Source organism: Triticum aestivum, chromosome 1D (assembly GCF_018294505.1).
Source record: "Triticum aestivum cultivar Chinese Spring chromosome 1D, IWGSC CS RefSeq v2.1, whole genome shotgun sequence".
Lineage (NCBI taxonomy): Eukaryota > Viridiplantae > Streptophyta > Magnoliopsida > Poales > Poaceae > Triticum > Triticum aestivum.
Genome location: NC_057796.1, coordinates 130,804,379 through 130,817,835, shown reverse-complemented (window position 1 = coordinate 130,817,835; position 13,457 = coordinate 130,804,379).

Sequence of the window (13,457 nt, the reverse complement as noted above, 5' to 3'; positions counted from 1 at the left end):
TGTTTTTCTATTTGGATGATTAATGTTGCCGCTTTATTGCCTAACCGAAGCATGACACGTATCCATTGTTGGTCTAACGCTCATGGTTCGAATAAATAATCCATTTGGGATATTGGTTCCCAATTATTAATAATCTCCCATCTGTAATTAGATAAAGATTACATCAAAACTGGTCTCAAATTTGATAAAAAAGGTACAATGCCACTTTGTATTGGTGTCCATATGACAAGACGATAAGTTTCATGAACTTCAAATAAGTTTTGGATGTACTAGAATTTAAAAATCAAGATTCTGAATATTTGAAATTTGTTGCACGGGGAGTAAACATGCACCCAGTGAGACACATGTGTTTTTGCAATCCATTTAGGTGCACTGTCACGTGTGCCTGTAGCTCAAATTTGACTTTTGCACATTATAACTATAGAAAATCAATCAATCAATGTACTAAAATGTCTTAATAATCTCTGTGATTTTTTTGAAATTAAAACGTCCCTCCTTTGGTAACATGTATGTTCACTACGGGATAATTAATTTAACATGCATCGTAGTTGCGGTGGATTCGTGGTGTGTGTGTGGGTGTGTGCGTCTGGGGGTGGCGGGTGGCTCGCAGTACACTACGAGTTGTGAGCCACCGTGTGGGTTGGCCATTTTGTTAGGCAGGACAGTGCCACACCAGAGTCGTGAAATCGTCATTTAAAACATTACACAACCCTTTCATACCTAAATGTTTTGGCCACATGCAGTCGATGGTCGTCCTACACAACACTCGATACTCGCGTGTGACGCATTCTGTGGGCCCGCGAGGTCGTCGTCCATTACTTTGATGAACAGCCGACAGTGAGGTTAATTTGACCAGCAAGGTAGAATCTTTTTTGTTCGTGTTATGGTGGTATATAGTACGCGTTGAAGAGGTGGGAGGGGACTAGCATATATACTATACGTACGCGTCTGTGAACAAGTACACCTCACTCAGTTTCGGGACTTTTTGGTTTTCGAGGCACATGCCACATCAAAATTGTGAAATTGGTTATTCAAACGTCACACAACACCTTTTTGGGCCACATGCATATCCTAGCTAGGACACTCACGTGTGACGCTTCCATCTGTGGGCCCACGAGGCCATCGTCGATGCATGCATGCATCACTTTGACCTATATCGAGAGAGGTTAATTAATTTCACCATCGATGAGGATTCTTTTGGGTTGTACATATATTACGGCAGGAGCATATAGTATGCGGTGAAGAGGGGGGAAGGGGACCATCATATGTAGTACACTTGATATGAATCTCTCTCTGTGTGGGTGCATGGTTTACGGTTTTTGAGCCATGTGGCACATCAAAGTTGTGCATTTTGGGTATTCAACATATATATGTTTGGCCCACATGCAAAGCGGTGGTGGTTGTCCTCTTGCACCCACTTAAGCGGTTATCAGTGATATCGATGCTTTCCATCTGTGGGCCCGCTTGGTCCATCACTATTTTTTGCCTGACAACAAGAGAGGTTAATTTGACTTAGGAGGGGATTATTATTTTTTCTCTAGGATGACATGGATGATACAGTTTGAGCACACACACATGCATGTGTACACATGAATCCCTCCCATCGAGTCGAAGTGGCTAGTACAACGACACATCATGAACCGATCTCGCTCTGTGTGGGGAGCTAGTGTACGATTTTTGACGCACACGCCACATCAATGTTGTTTATTCAAACATGCATGCACGCATCACCTCCAGACATATGCATGTAGTGGTTATCCTCCAACGGTACACTCCCTCGCATGGTTATCGGCGACAAGCCTATATATTCGTGGGCCCGCGTGGACATCCATGATCACCTTGACCAACAACAAGATAGGTTACCATGGCGGATTCTTCATTTGGTTCGTGTTATTGTAGTATAGGTCATGGTGAGATTCAAACCTTAAGTTTGAGTGCATATACTATGCACGCATGCATGCATGGATCCCCGTCGTTGGCTTGAAGTGTGGTGTAACATACATATGCATCGTCAACCTAACCCTCACTCGGTGTGGGGATTTCTAGTTTGAAATCACGGTTCCACATCAAAGTTGTTCCATTGTTACTCAAAAACACACCTCTCCATACATATGTTGGGCCACACACATGCAGTGGTTGTCTTCGGGGACTAGCTAGTTGCGTGATTATTGGCGAGCTAGCCCATCTCCGGGGATCGCACGGACGGCCATCACTTTGACCAACAACAAGAGAGAGGTTGTACGACCAAGGTGGATTATTCTTGGTCCGTTTTATGATCCATCTTGGTGAGATATGCCTCTCTGGCCCGCCGACTGAAAGTGTGTGTGTGTGGGGGGGGGGGGGTTGCTACTCTTCGCACTTTGCTAGGTGAACCTCGGTTGGGGGGCATGCATTCATAGCTTAGGATTCCCTTCATGGCGACATGAGGGGGGGGGGTGGGCGGGCTTCTAGCTACTTCGCACTTTGCTAGGTGAACCTCGGTTGGGGGGGGGGAGGGGGCATGCATTCATAGCTTAGGATTCCCTTCATGCCTACACGAGGGGGGGGGCTGCTAGCTACTTCACACTTTGCTAGGTGAGCCTCGGTTGGGGGGGAATGCATTCATAGCTTAGGATTCCTTTCGTGCCGACACAAGGGAGGGGGGCTGCTAGCTACTTCACACTTTGCTAGGGTGAACCTCAGTTGGGGGGGGGAGGGCATGCATTCATAGCTTAGGATTCCCTTCGTGCCGACACAAGGGAGGGGGGCTGCTAGCTACTTCGCACTTTGGTAGGTGAACCTCGGTTGGGGGGCATGCATTCATAGATTAGGATTCCCTTCATGCCGACACGAGGGAGGGGGGCTGCTAGCTACTTCGCACTTTGCTAGGTGAACCTCGGTTGGGGGGCATGCATTCATAGCTTAGGATTCCCTTCGTGCCGACACAAGGGAGGGGGGCTGCTAGCTACTTCACACTTTGCTAGGGTGAACCTCGGTTGGGGGGCATGCATTCATAGCTTAGGATTCCCTTCATGCCGACACGAGGGAGGGGGGCTGCTAGCTACTTCACACTTTGCTAGGTGAATGAACCTCGGTTGAGTGGGGGGCATGCATTCATAGCTTAGGATTCTCTTCGTGCCGACACGAGGGAGGAGGGGGGCTGCTAGCTACTTCGCACTTTGCTAGGTGAACCTCTGTTGGGGGGGAGGGGGCATGCATTCATAGCTTAGGATTCTCTTTGTGCCGACACGAGGAGTGGGGGTGGGGGCAAGCAATACCGTGTGCTTTGCGAGAGAGGTGCCACATCGAAGTTGCATTTGGTATTTGAAAATCAAACCACCCTTTTGATACATAAATTTGGTCCACATGCAAGTGTGTTCGTGTTCTGACCCTCTCCCGCGTCATTTTTCGCCAAATTTATGAACATTAGACAAGTCAGATGACGCAACAGACACGGTTCACTCAAACTAACCGTGTGCGGTGCACCTGTCACGCACACATCCGCAAAGTACATTGGGCTCCACGAGGCTCCCCCTCTCAAAAATATCTGCCTGCCTCGAGGTTTTTTTTGTTTCATAACACACGGTTGTTATCTCCGGACCGTGTGCGATGTTTCTTGTTCCCAATCCCGCCTGCATCCCTAGAAAATATCTTCCCGCCTCGAGGGTTTTTCTGTTTCATAACACACGGTTGTTATCTTCGGATCGTGTGCGATGTTTCTTGTTCCCAATCCCGCCTGCATCCTGTCAGGACCCCGATCCTAAGTCACACAGATCTAGCATGTAACACATCATATCACTTTGCGGCCTCACGCACGGTATTCCCACGGGTGCCACCTTACCTGGCCCGGGACCGTTTGCGCCTTTTGGCTCACGTATATGATAGTGTCGCTAGCATCCATATGACAAAGAACCCGTGCCGACATGACTAGTCGTAAACCCAAAGTGGCACTAACTTACAGGGACATGCATACATGACCCAGCAACGAACGTGTCGGTCATCAGCGAGTGAATCCGGGCTGTAGCAGCTGGGCTAACAGTACTCCGGAGAATCCGGGCTGTAGCAGGCTAACAGGACTCCGGTAGACACCGTGTGACATTTCCCCGAAGGGACAGACACAGGAACGAAGAAGGACACCTGCTAGCCAACCTAAGTGTTCCGGAGCAGTAGCAAGCTACCATTGCTCAGTGGAAGCACTAGGAGACATTTCCCGGTAAGAGAGGCTACCAAGGATAAACAACTAGGTTGTCGGATCCCACACATACCAAGCATTTCAAATCATACACACAATATGCTCGATATGTGCAAATAAAACATGGCATCACAACAAGACTCTACAACTCAAAGTATTTATTCATTAGGCTCCGAGGAGCCAACTATTACAAATATGGGTCTCATGACCCAACATACAGAGCATACAAGCAACAAACGGAAGCATAAACATGTCTGAGTACAGACAACTACAAATGAAAAGGCTGAGAAGCCTGACTATCTACAAGACCCTGTCGAGGGCACAAGATCGTAGCTGAGGTAACAAGCTAAACGTCGAAGTCCCCGCGGAACTACTAGCGAGTCTGAAGTCTCTCTGCAAAAACATAAATTAAGCAAACGTGAGTACAAATGTACCCAGCAAGACTTACATCAGAACTAGCTACATATGCATCAGTATCAACAAAGGGGTGGTGGGGTTTGACTGCAGCAAGCCAGCTTTGACTAGGTGGCTATCCTAACTACGACTGCAAGTAACTCTTTTGAGGTGGCGCACACGAGTCCACATATTCACCATATCAATACACCACTATGGATCCGCTCCCATCTCCCTACGAGAACGCCATCCATAGCACTCACGCTTATCTTGCGCATTTTAGAGTATCCACTTTCACTTGTCTATGAACTGTACAGGCAACCCAGAAGTCCTTTACCGCGGACGCGGCTATTCGAATAGATGATGTTAACCCTGCAGGGGTGTACTTCTTCACACATGCTCTCGCCACTTACCACCATGTACACGTCATGTATCTCGACAACCTTCAAGCGGAAGCCTGGCGAGGGTGTCGGCCACGACCTGACTAACCACACAAGTCCCTAGTCTAGGTTTATCGCCTATTCAGGTTCCATCCGCAGGGAGTCCAGCCGAGGTTTCCACATACGGCCCCGAACAATGTGTGCAGGGTTCCCGAGACACCAAACGGGCTTCCGGTACACCGTGCCTCGTGCCTACCGCATCACAGCCCACCCCTCGGGCCAGTGCTGCGCACGGCCTCCAGCATACTACAAACACCAGAAACTACTTGCAACTCCCGGACAGAGGACAGGGGCGGTTAATAAGTCGAGAGGGTCAATTAAGGATCCCAATGAGTGGTAGCAGCTGTTCATGGATCACAAACACAAAACTCAATTCCTGAGGACGGTTTCAATGAGACAACCCACCATGTACTCCTACATGGCCTCTCACCGCTACCTTTAACAAATCGTATTCACACACTTAGCTCTCAACAGTAAGACATGTTCACCACATTCCAATTCATCCCCGATGAATCAGACCTGACTCAACTCTAAGCAGTAGCAGGCATGAGAACAAGCATGAATGAGTAGGCACATCAGGGCTCAAACAACTCCTACTCATGCTAGTGGGTTTCATCTATTTACTGTGGCAATGAGAGGTCATGCAGAGGAAAAGGGGTTCAACTACCGTAGCATGTAACAGATGAATCGTTGTTGTCCTAATGCAATAAAAGAGAGCAGGAGCAAGAGAGTGGGATTGTATCGGAATGAACAAGGTGGTTTTTCTTGCCTGGCACTTCTGAAGATAGTATAGTTCTTCATCGGTGTCATCGATCTCATCGTCGGAACCACGTCTACTAAGAGGGGACAAATACCAGCAACAGAGAAGAAACACAATCAATGCAATGCACAATATGATGCATGATCATGACATGTCAATATGCTGTGATTTGAGCTAATGCAACTAGCAACAGGTTAAATGGAGTTGGTTTGAATCCAAGATTCAAATTCAAACTCCATATGTGGATATTCAAACACCATTTATATGATTGGTCCTAAACAGAAGCTATAAGTTGTTCTAACATGCATGAAAAAGGAACATATAGATAGATTGGATTTTTCTGATAATTTTTCATATATAAATTATTTCATTTGGAGTTACGGTTGATTTTCTATGATTTTTATAAGGTTATAACATTTTCTGAAATAAATAAACCATTTAAGATTTATTTAAATTCCAGAAAAGAATTACTGCATGGGCATGACGTCAATGTGATGTCAACGGTCAACAGGGCCGGTCCAGGTCAAACCTGACCAGTAGGGCCGGCGTGTCGGTGTCACCACTAATTAACAAGGTTAATTAGTGTTAGATTACTACTAACTAAACTGTCAGTGGGGCCTGGGCCCGCTAGTCAGTGTGTCAGTGGGTTAATTAAAGTTTAGTTATAAACTTAACCCAAAGTTAGTAGGGCTGGGGCCCACATGTCAATGACCCAGGAGGGGGAGTCAAACTCGGGTCAAACCCGCCGGAGTTGACCCGCGACTCGTCGCCGACGAGGCCAGAGATGGCGGAGGGCTTCGGAAATCGCCCACAGGCGATGGTTTTGGGCGTGGGGAGGCTCTACGAAGAGTTGCTGCTCGCGCGCAGCCGATGGAGCAGTCGGCGGGAGCAGGGTGGCCGATAGCATCAGTTACGGCGAGCTAGGCGGCGGCCGGTGTTCGGGCATGTACGGGCGCGGTGTTGTGGGGCGCAAACGAGCGAGCTGAGGCTTTCTGCTGCTGCTTGGGAGCGCTAGGAGCAAACTAGCGTGGCTAGCGCACCAGGTCGAGCTCGGGAGCAAGGAGCTCGTCGGCCATGGCGGTTGGTGGCGCGAGAGCTCGCGGGGACGACGGCTAGAGGACGCAAGGAACGACGGGGCAAGGGGGATCGGGTCTGAGGCTCACCGCGGATCTGTAGGGACGGTTAGCGGGCCCGGGGACGCGCCGGAGTGGCTGAATCGACGGAGAAGGGCGCCGGAGCCAAAGCTTGAAGACGATGGAGATGTTGAGGCTATGAGGCCTCCATGCTCGCGTGGGTTGGGGCAGAGGATGTGGAAGTCCCGGCGGTTCTTCTGGACCCATCGGAGAGGCATGGGGTGGACAGTGGCCGTGGCTACGGCGAGCGGTGTCTACGGTGGCGTCCGGCTGCGACTGTGCAGAGGCGATGAAGAGAGCAGGGGGTGGGGGTGTCGGCTAGATCGGGACGGCTCTGGGGCGTTCACCCAAGCGTCCAGGGGCTCGGCGGCAAGCGGGAGGAGGCGTGGCGCCTCGCGCGCGCGTGCGCTTTCCCGCCTCTGCCTACTGGCACTGGTTAGGGATGACTGGCACCATGCCAGGTGGGCTGGGCCAGCACAGGTGAGGCCCAGGTGGGTTTCTCTCTCTCTTTCTAATTCTATTACTGTTTTCTATTTTTATTCCTCTGTTTTGATTTAGTTTCTAAACCAAATCCTTTTTGTAGCTTCTGAAAATTATTATGTGGCCTGATACAAAATATTCAGAGCCACTCAGAAGTTTTCAGAATTATTGGAGTTATAAAAGTATTTATAGGAATTTATATCTCCAATTCAAATAAGTATTGATTTAATTTAAAGACCCAAAATAAATATTTCTGTGATTCCAAAAATATTGGTTTGAATTTTATCTCTTACCAATATTTTCATAGAGTAACAGGAACATTTCCTTGGACTCATTTGATGAGAATTAAATGTTGATTATTTTTGAACTGATTTCTGAGAGTTTCAACAAACCTCAATTCAACTTTCAGAAATTGTAGACATGATGCATGAGTGCAGATGCAACTATTTCACTCAGGTATTCTAGGGCTGTGACACATCCCTAGAAAATATCTGCCCGCCTCGAGGATTTTTCTGTTTCATAACACACGGTTGTTATCTCCGGACCGTGTGCGATGCACTATCATCAAATTTTTCAATAGCCCGGCATTTCACTCCCGCATTTGACTCCCGCGTAGTAAAATTTTCAGTACCCGCGTCATTTCCTCAAACACCCTGCGCCCCCTCCACACACACACACCAAAACCTCCTCGGGTGTGCGCACACACACACACACACACCCCTTCCCTCGCTCGAAACCCTAGCAAGGTCCCCGCCACCACTGCCACCGCCACCGCAAGGCCTCCATTGTCAACATATGCCGGTTTGCCCATGCAGCTTACCCACCGATCTCCATACCCAGGCCGCCCTGAGTTTCTTAGATGACGCCTGCCAAACGCCCCCTTTCCCACAGATCTCCATCCCCATCCCCCACTCCAGAGCGTCACAGCCTAAGCCCGGCTTCGCTACCCGTGGAGCTCGAGGAGCGACTGGCCCAAAAGAAGTGTATAGCGGTCTCTTCGCCCGACGTCACCGAGGAAGCTGACGACCATTACTGGCGGCAGGCACTCAAGCAGCGGGCTATAGTATGCGGGCATGTCTCGGCCGCCGGCTACGACATCGAGGTCATCGACAGCGACGGCCTGAGGCGGGCTATGTCACAGGTTAAGTGGCCCACCCCCAACCCCTTGGGTTCAACCGCCGTCGAGCTCATCCATAGCCCCGCCGACGATCTCCTCTGGCTCCCTATCAACAATTTGCCATTCTACATCCCATCGAGCCCCTTTTGTCATTTCTGAAGGACATGTTCTGCGACGCTGGCTTGGGATCCACAGCTTCCAAGTCAGACCTCATCGATGGCGACCACGAGGTGGGCACTTTCTCCGGCTCTTCCAAGGGGAAAGAGCCCATATGCTCTTCCAAGGGGAAAGCGCCCGTCTGCGACACCAGGGAGGGCACCCTACAGCCATGCTCTTCCAAGGGGAAGGAGCCCATCTGCGGCAACATGGAGTGCATCCAGGGTCCGTGCTCTTCCCACGGGAATGAGCCCATCTGTGACAAGTGAGGAAACCCATGATTTGTTTTGCCGTGCCTCTTCACAGGGGGAAACCCATGATTTGTTTTGTCGAGTCCCTTTTGTAGTGTAGTGAGAATATGTCCAGTTTTAATTGCTATATCTGGTTGTTTGCAGTATGCCTTGTTTATTTCAGTTGTTCACAATGTGATGCTCTATATGTGCAACTATTTATTGTGCAGTACATTTCATCAACCCAGTTTTAAACATACCGATAGGAATGCATATATTTGCTTGCGGTTAAGCCTATTATAGCTAGCATATGCCTCTTTTAATGTTTTTTGATTCTTCGGTTGTTTGTAGTTAGCATATGTCCAGTTTCAAATGTTATCTTTGGTTGTTCGTAGTATGCCTTGTTTATTCCAGTTATTCACAATTTGATGTTCTATATGTGCAAGTATGAACTATGCAGTTCAATTTCATCCGTACCAGTTTCAACAATACCACTATGAATGACCACATTTGGTTGCTGCATCTTGTAGTTAACACACCTTTCCATTTTTATTTAACAATAGCTAGTGTACTTAGGCCAGCACAATACCAGTTTGAATGACTATGTTTGCTTGTTGTTAAATGTTAGGCCTGTTGCAGTTAGCACACCTTTCCACTTGTTTTGCTTTACTAGCGTGCTTAAACCTGCACACTGAAGCTATCTTTTGGAGATTATTTTGTCTGCCATGTATAATTTGGTTAATGTTTAGCCTGTTGTGCTTAACATGCTTCTCGATGTACCTACACAGGACAATTTGGGAACGACTGTTGTTTTCCATCCAGGTTAGTTTCATCCCATGGGTTATATGTGCTCACTGTTCAGGATATCGGTAGTTGGTACCATATAGGCCGGCGGCTGATAAGGGACTAATCAGTGAATCGGACTTTTAACTAAATGTATCTGCAACCCATTTATCGTTAGGTTAACTAGGGCCATATGTAATATATCTGAGGCTACATAGCAACATGCACTGTACTTAATGTCTACATATGCAATCCTAGGCTACATAGCAACAAGGAAGAGTGTTACATTAATGTTCTAATGATGTCTAGATATACGTAGAAGAGCAGCAGCAACAACAACAACAACACATCCCTGTTTGGATACTCAACTTAGCTAGAGGTTAGAGTTAGTTTCTAGCTCATTACTAACCCTGAACTAACTCCATCCAAAGAGTTGTTTGGATGGCAAGGTTAGATTGACAATAAATGCACTAGGAGAACTAGCTCCAATTAGCACCTCTTGGGTTGGATAGTTTTTTTGGGTGGGTTATAGATGCAACTAGCTCAAACTAGCCCTCATGTTTAGATATACTTTAGGGCTATTTGAGCCCAAACTAGCTCAAACTAAATGTAACCCATGGATACAACAGCAGTTAATCAGCCGATAATTTGTAAGAATGCACTAAACTCCTTCCGGCCCATAATATAAGATGTTAATTCATCTAATATGTGAGTATATTGGATGTTATAAGATACTCCCTCCATTCCTAAATATTTTTCTTTTTAGAGATTTCAAATGGACTACCACATACAGATGTATATAGACATATTATAAAAGAGTGTTGTACTACATCATTGTGCAACTGCTGTTTAGCTTCTAATATTAACTTGGTGCTTTTAGGTACATATGTCATTGGTAAAGATCCGCGCTTCGACCCTTTCTGTGTATGGGGAAAGGAGATATCGATGAACCAGCATCAAGTGAGGAAGCTGATAAAGATTGTTAGTAAAATGTGTCCAAAGATGGCAATTAAACTATTTGTTTACACTTTATCCAAGACAACGGCGAACTTTAGGATGGTAAGTAAGAACTCTGCAGCCTTCTTTTTACTGCCCATAATGAGTTGTGTTAGATGACAATGTCTGAATCTTTCTCCTTTGCAGTGGTTGCCAAAGCAGTTTACTCAAGATTACCTCTCAACGTACATGATTGGTGGGCATGCAAAGGTTAAAGTATTTCTACCAGAACCCGATGATTATCTAGATGTTTTCATGAAGACCATGAAGGATGGGCGGTTGGCCATCACAAGGGGTTGGACTAGAGTCCTGCGTGCCTTCTGCATGGAGGAGGGCACAATATGGGCATTCCGCTTCACCTTGTTCAGCAACCAGAATATATTTCGCCTCTTTCTTTACTGTCTTTCATAGTACAAGTATAGAACTATGGTTCATCATTCTTTATTTGGTTCTTATGTAATTCTTGAACATATGTACCTATGAATCAAATAATGCATTGGTTGTTTGAACCTGATGGATATGAATAAAGCTGTAGCATACATTCAAATTCAAATTCAAATCTGGTACAATTTGAAATAGCAGCAATTAAATTACGGTGAAATTACGCTCTCCAGGTTGTTACGGCACACACGGTTGGTAAAACACAAATGTTTGCGATATACACCATAGTCCGAGACGGTTCACAGAGAGGAAACGTGTGCAAGCATGCACACAGTTGCTGTTTGCAAAGCGTGTGCGGTGTCAGACAATATCACAAACGGTGCGGGCAAACTAAACATTTGTGTTAGTTGCCTTATCGTACATGATTCGCAACCACGAACCGTTTCTGATGAAGTATGCATCGTAAACATTGCACCACAGAATAGCGTGTGCGATAGTTGTCGTGTACGACGAATTACGATGGTCCGACGTTTTGTAATCCTGTCCGACACTCGTACGACGATTAGCTAATCTTCTTAACAGTGAACCGTTTGTGATGGGCCACGCATAATACACGTTCTATAATAGTGAACCGTTTGTGATGGGCAACGCATCATAAACGTAGCACCACAGAATACCGACTGCGATGGCAATGCGAGCAGAAACGAGTAGGAGTACTGTAGGGGCCCTATCCCCGACGGTTTTTGGGTCGTGTGGGAAGCACCGCCTATCGCCCACACTCACTTGGCGACGGTTCCAAATGCCGTCGCGGAAAGGGGTTAAAAACCGTTTGTTTAGGACCGACGCGTACCAGTGCGTCATCAAGCCACATGTATTCCTTCTCATCCAATGACCTAGACTGCTTCGATGTTGAGCACTCAACACGTTTAGCGTGCAGTTAATTTCATGCCAAAAATAGTGCTAATCACATAATAACACGCAAATAATATCCTACTTAATATCCACATGCATTTAATATACTTCCAAATTAACATGCATTGCACGTACACATTGACTAGTACTACTAGTATGTGAAACTGGTGCCGTAACTTGTGAACGCGTCCAGATATGGTCAACGGCAACATCGCCCGCGAGTTCTTCGTGTTTGCCCGTGCGTCTGAACACAGAAGGGGAGGAGAGAGAGAGAGCACACATGGAACCCACCAGTAAGTGAAGGCGAATAGTACGTGCTAACGTGCCGGTCCCACTAATGTACTAAAATAATATTACATGTTATCCATTAAATAGGTTGTGGTAATATAAAAACATTATATGAACAAAGGGGGGTACAACAAACATTGCTGTTCTACGTATGTTGCCTATTGACGTGCCGCTTGAAGGCCCTGGTCGCATGTTCGATCCTCGTCCTTTATTTTTTAATTTTTATATGGGTCCAAATTTGTTTCATGATAGGTGGGCCCCTCGGTGTGCTGTTTGTAGCACTTTAATTTGTGGGTCGAAATTTGTTCCATTCTATGTGGACTATTGGTGTGTAGTTTTGTAGCTTATTTGTAATAATTAAAGAGAACAACAGAGTTTTTTGCAATAATACCATGGTGCGACGTTGAAGGCGAGAAAGGACGTGCGAGAGAGCGATGACTGAGCCAGAGGGAAATCAATTGGGGGAGGTGCGGGGGTTGCAATGGTGTTCGGAGTAGTTGTGAGCCGAATGCTACGAAAATATAATCTAAACCCACTGGAATAAATGCCTACACAAATTAATCCAAGGTTGGAGTCCCCCTCGCAATGTAAATAGCTCCAGCTTTGCGAGGGATGGAGAGGTATCTTCAATGTGTGGAAGATACAACGTGAGAAAGTGAGGTCAATCGAGAGACATATAGATAGAGAGACAAAGTGAGTGTGGTCTGACATTCATTGAAAAGATATATATGCTCTGGAGAGATATTGTCGGATTGAGCTTTTGGGAAGGGTGAGGGCTGTAAGATAGAGCTTGAGAGATGATCCAATCACAGACATGTAGATATATTTTGTGCGTGGGAGGAAGCAAGGTGAATCGATTACATATATAAAGGGAGAGAGATTGAGCGAGTGTGGGTCGTCGTGCGATCGAAAGAGTGAGACGGGTTGGAGAGAGTGACCTAGATAGACAATGTGCGTGAGAGAGTATACAATATGAATATGTCGAATTGGGCTCAAACATGGAGATATATCGTTTGTGTCCGAGAAAGAGCGAGGTCAATCGAGACATACAAAGAGAGAGAGAGGGGGAAAGCGAGAGAGAGAGAGAGAGAGAGAGAGAGAGAGATTGAGCGAGCATGGCCCGCCATGAGGTCGAAAGACTGGGGGCAGCTTGGATGAACTGACCTAGATAGACAATCTGCGTGAGAGAGTATAGAGTGTGTCGATCGAGGCCCGAA